Source organism: Benincasa hispida, chromosome 6 (assembly GCF_009727055.1).
Source record: "Benincasa hispida cultivar B227 chromosome 6, ASM972705v1, whole genome shotgun sequence".
NCBI lineage: Eukaryota > Viridiplantae > Streptophyta > Magnoliopsida > Cucurbitales > Cucurbitaceae > Benincasa > Benincasa hispida.
Window position 1 is genome coordinate 44,241,084 of NC_052354.1, and position 6,354 is coordinate 44,247,437.

A 6,354-nucleotide genomic window follows, 5' to 3' on the forward strand; every position below is an offset into this window, starting at 1 on the left:
AAGATATGATTACAAAATTCATAAGGGCTCAGTATGGAGGAACATCGCAATCTTCCTTTATGTACTCCAAGTTGTACACTGAGAGAATCGACAACTTGACAATGCCAGCTGGGTATCAACCTCCAAAGTACCAGCAGTTCGACGGAAAGGGCAATCCGAAACAACATGTTGCTCATTTCATTGAAACTTTTGAAAACGCAGGAACTAAGGGAGACCTGCTAGTCAAGCAATCTGTCAAAACCCTAAAAGGGAATGCTTTTGACTGGTATACTAATTTGGAGCCAGAAGTGATTGACAGTTGGGAACAACTAGAAAGGGAGTTCCTACCCGCTTCTACAGCACAAGGCGCACCATTAGCATGATGGAGCTGATGAACAAAAAACAGCGGAAAGAAGAGCCAATCATCGACTACATCAATCGATGGAGAGCTCTGAGTCTAGATTGCGAAGATAGACTCACTGAATTATCTGTAGTGGAGATATGCACCCAAGGCATGGATTGGGAACTTCTCAACATTCTGCAAAGGATAAAGCCTCGTACATTTTAGGAGTTGGTAACACGCACTCATGATATGGAGCTGAGCATCGCCAACAGGGAAACTAAAGATTTCCTAGTCCCTGAAGGGAGAAAATACAAGAATGAAGCCAAGGGCATTGAAAAGATTATGGATAGTGCCACAAAAGAATCTATGGTCGTTCATGTGACCCCGCTGAAATTTTCCTCCAAATGAAAACAAACAAAAATTGAAAGAAGGCACAATGAAGGCGAGAAGCGTCGTCCAACTCTTAAAGAAAGACAGAAGAAGGTTTATCCATTCCCTGACTCTGAAGTGGCAGATATATTGGAGCAACTACTAGAGAAGCAACTTATTTAGCTACCGGAATGCAAGCGGTCGGAACAAGAAGGAAAAATAGATTATCCTAACTACTGCAAGTATCATTAGGTCATTAGTCACCCAGTTGAAAGGTGCTTTGTGCTGAAGGAACGAATTATGAAGTTGGCGCGTGAAAAGAAGATTAAGCTAGATTTGGATGAAGTAGCTCAGAAAAATCACGCTACAGTAGCGGCGACTTCAAGTGTTCCAATACTGTTTGTGTCCCATGCTCAAAGACAAACCCCAATCCATTTTGGAGTTCGAGCCTATAGTTGTTTGGTTTCAACAAGAGATTCAAACAACAAATTCTGAAAAGAAAGATGAGCTTGTTGAAGATGACAACGAAGGGTGGATAGTAGTGACTCATCGAAAAAGAAGACAACCAAACTCCACCCAAAAAGAGTCGCGTTCTTATCGAAGCTATAGAAGAAGAAATAAGACTCATAAAAAGAAAGGCAAAAAGATGACACGTAAGCTTAAGCCTGCTAAGAAAGAAGACAAGAACTTCCCTCAATTTCGACGGCCGACAACTTCGGCAAAATTTCTCCCAAGAAGCTTTCTCAATAATCATCCAAAGAAAGTATCAGATGTTATTGCATGTCACACTATTGGCATAGTGGAAGTCGACAATAATCATATGACTGCCGATGAAGTCAACGACTTAGAAGAGATGAAGTAAAGAACTTATGTCTTCAAACATATTAAGCCTTCAAGTGCTCGATCTTCGGTCTTTCAAAGATTGAGTATGGCCACGACAAGAGAAGAAGACCAATGTCCAACGACTACTTCTTCTTGAACTTCAACCTTTAAAAGACTAAGTATATCCATATCAAAGAAAGATCAACCTTCAGTATCTGCTTTTGATCGTCTCAAGACAACAAGCGATCAACGTAAGGGAAGGATGAAAATCTTGAAGCCAATGTCATTCCATGTAGAAAACAACGACGAAAAGATTCACAGTCGTGTCCCTTCATGCATGAAGAGGAAATTTTCTATTGACATAAGTACAGAAGGTTCCTTGATAGTGAAGCCAAAACTCATCATATTGACGAATCCTACAAATGAAGAGGATGATCATAACCATGATGAAATAAGAGCTTATGAAGTTTAAATGAAGAAGCTCCTCATCGCAAGAGCCTAAACTGCATGATGCTCTTGGCCCGCATGAGCTTAAAATATGAACGACCCAAAAAAAAATATTTGTACGAATTATGTTACGACTTGATCCCTGTCATTATAAAGGGTACATAGGCAACTTAGAGAAATTTAAGTTCAGTCGCGCATTAAAAAAAAAACTTTTTGAACTACATTATGACTTGATCCCTATCATTATAAAGGGTATGTAGGCAGCTTGAAAGAAACTTCAAGTTCAGTCCAGTTTTTTGAAAAAAAAAAAAAAAACTTAAACTACATCATGATTTGATCCTTTTCTTTAAGTGTACATAGACAGCTTGAAAGAAACTTCAAGTTCAATCCAACAAACAAAAAAAAACATCTGAACTATGTCATGACTTGACCCCTTTCTTCAAGGGTACATAGGCAACTTAAAGAAATTTAAGTTCGATCCATAAAAAAAGAGTAACACAATCACCCTACGTCTGACATTACATGACAGATTGAAGATGTTCATCCTTGTTGGGGACAACACAACAAATTGAAGATGTTCATCCCTTTAAGAAGCTAACACAGTAAATTAAAAATACATACTTGGAATGGCGCTTTGATTCCTCTTCGAAGTCAAGTTCAGAGGCTTCACCGCTTCCTCTTTGAAGTCAAATTTGGATGTTTCATTTCTCCTTCTTCGAAGTTCAATTTTAGGGCGACTTCCTCGCTTCCCCTAAAAAAATATTATTCCTTGCAGCTTCGCTTCTTCTCTAAAAGTTGTTGCAGTTCTGCCTCATCTACAAAGATGTTGGCCTGCTGTTTCCTCATCTTCAAGTTCGAGGATCAGACTGCTACTTTGATGGTTGCACTGCTATTTCTCCATTTCCGAATTTGATGTTCGCACTACTGCTTCCCTGTCTCTAAGTTCAAGGATTGCAATATTGCTTCTACAACTCTAACTTTGATGGTTGCATTGTTGCTTCCCCGTCTCCAAGTTCGAGGGTTGCACTATTGCTTCTACAACTCTATTCTTCCTAAAGCTCGTTATGAGTGGATGCACTTGAGGCTACAAGATTTCAAATCAGTAAGTATACAACTCCCATTATTTAAAATCAGTTTGAAACTGTTATTATGTGGAGAGAAAATTACTGATGCTGATATGTTAGAGAAGATATTTTCTACATTTCATGTCTCAAATATGCTCTTGCGGCAGCAACATCGAGAGATATTTTAAATAGTATTATGAACTAATTTCATGTATTCTCGTGGTCGAACAAAATAACGAGTTATTGATAAAAAAAATCATGAATCTCGACCAACTGGAACAACAACATTCCCTGAAGTAAATGCTGTGAATTTTAATAATAATTGTGGTCGTGGTCGTGGTCGTGGACATGATCGTGGCAGAGGAAGAAATAATTATTATTTTCATTGTGGTCGTTCTAATCATTCAAATTCAAAAGAACCACACAAAATGATGATCACAAAGGAAAAGCTCCACAAGAGAAAAGTTCAAAAGGTGTTGAAAAGAAATGCTTCCGATGCAGAATGACTGGGCATTGGTCACGTATCTGTTGTATGTCAAAACAATTAGTTGATCTTAATCAAGCATCCTTGAAGGAAAAAGAAAAAAAATGTGGAAGCAAATTTTGCATACTAAGATAATGACATATTTGACCTATCCCATATGATAAATTTGGATGTGGCGGAATTCTTTGAATCCCCTGAAGAGAAAATCGGCAGAATTGATGGAATATCAAGTGTTTTTTTTTTTTTTTTTTTTACTTTAAAAATATCTAGATTTAATGTTATTGTTTTTTATTCATCTCCATGTTTTTTTCTTCTCTTAGTAGATGTTAACCTTTGTATATTCCAAGTATTGTTTTTCTTATTGCAATTATTTTCTTTTAATGAAGAAACTTTGATCATTTTTATATTTTGGTTGACTAAAAAATGAGTAAAGAAGACCTATGTCTGGCAGACAGTGTAACTACACATACAATACTTACAAGTAGAAAATATTTTTCGAAACTAATAATACTGTAAGCAAAAGTCAATACAATATCAAGTTCTACAAACCTGATTGAAGGGATTGAAAAAGTAAATATTATTTTGTCTAGAAGAACAAAATTTACAATTGACATACTTATTCTCTAGTCAATAAAAAGGAAATCTACTTAGTTTTAACGGTATACGTTGCAATGGTTATCATATTGAGACCGATAGAAAAAATAATATGGAGTATGTTTATATCTTATCTATTGTCTCATATGAAAAACATATACTGGAATAGTTGCATGCTTTATCTTCTGGATTATATTATACTCATATACGAATAATTGAAACATATGCAACAATGAATCTGAAGTTCATGAATCCAGACATATTTACAATTTGACATGACGGATTAGGTCATCTAGGATCTATAATGATGAGAAAAATTATTGAGAATTCAAATGGACACCCATTAAAAATCTGAAAAAAAAATTCAATCTAATGAATTATCATGTGATGCTTGCTCTCAAGGAAACTTGATAATTAGACCATCACGAGTTAAAATGGGGATTGAATCGCCTGCATTTTTTGAATGAATTCATGGTGATATATGTGGATCTATTAACGCATCAAGTGAACCAGATATTTTATGGTATTAATAGACACATCCAGCAGATGGTTACGCGTATGCTTATTATCAAGTTGAAATCTTGCATTTGCAAGATTACTTGCTCAAATAATTAAGTTAAGAGCACAATTTCTTGATTATACAATTAAGACCATTCGTCTTGATAATGCTGGTGAATTTACATCCCAAGCTTTTGATAATTATTGTATGTCAATTGGGACAAGTGTTGAACACCCTGTAGCTCATGTTTATACATGAAATGGTTTAGCAGAATCATTCATAAAATGTTTGCAGTTAATTGAGAACTAAGCTTTCTACATCTATATGGGGACATGCTATTTTGCATGCACCATCACTTGTACGCATTAGGCCAATATCTTATCATAAGTACTCGCAATTACAATTAGCTTATGGCCATAAGCCAAATATTTTCTATATGGGAATTTTTTGATGTGCAGTATATGTTCCAATTGCTCCACCACAACGTACTAAGATGGGTCCTCAAAGGAGGTTAAGAATTAATAACTTGTAGAAATACAAGTTATTTTATCTATCTCTTTTAAAAAAAATAAGAAAAAAAAAACTCTGAAAGTGCGACATTTTTGCTAAAGAATTTATAAAGTAATCACAATATGCGATCATACATCTCCAATGCCTGATCTATCTAAAGTTTGAGCGAATGTCACTATTCTTATGCAGAACGCTCACCGATGTGATCAAACAAGAAATATTAGAAACAAAAGCATAATCGCATAACCAGTTAATGCGACAACCTCAGGCAATGAAGCATGATATGACGTGAGCAGTGGAAGTCAAATCTTAGATTGGGTTGGTAGCTTATTAGAAAACTTTGTTGAAGATTCAATGAACCTCTGACGCGTTGCAGGGGCGCATTAAGGTATGGAATTGATGCACCCTATCAGCTCAATCATGAGTGAGAGAAAAGAAGTCATCATCAGACGTCTATGAATACCCATGCAATCACCATGCAAAACATACGAGGGTCATAAACTTTCTAAAAAGAAAACTCTAACAATAATCCTTCTCCTTCAACCATAAAAACACCTCGGTGAGAATCTGGGTCTCTTGTGGAGGAAGAGAAGTCCATTGTTCAATATTTAAGTGAAGTAATCAGCATAAAAGCCAGAGAGAGCAAGACATTGCACACCACGACTTAACTCTTTATTATTTCCTTTATCTTACAATGTATTTATATTGTATCATTAACATTGAAGAACTCAAATATGCAATATGAATACTTGTTTATCCCATTCTTTGTTCATATCTTCTAATACTAAGTACATCTTTTTCATATTGTACTCACTTCATGCTTCCTAGAGATAGGGTAATATGGCTAAATATACTGAAAAGTATTGGTCGTATATTGAGTGCTCGGCTTAAACACATAACTCATCTAGTTGCTTAAGGAGTGTTGGTGAAAATTCTTTTCAACCCTATTATCTTATGCTAGTTTCCACAACCATCACTCACATTATTTTACTTGAAGCACAACCCTCAATGCAAAAAATTTAGACTTAGAATAAAACCAAAAATCAACTATTTGTGTGAACATTTCATTTGCATTAAGATCTAAGTATCAGTTCATCGCACACTTATAAACCATCCCTGAGTTCGACCTTGGATTTACCAGGACTCTGGTTGGACTTACACTTAGGTTCTACCAGGAAAAACTAAGTGTTATAACCTCATAATCATCATTCATTTCATCGTATGGTAAGAATGCATCAAGAAT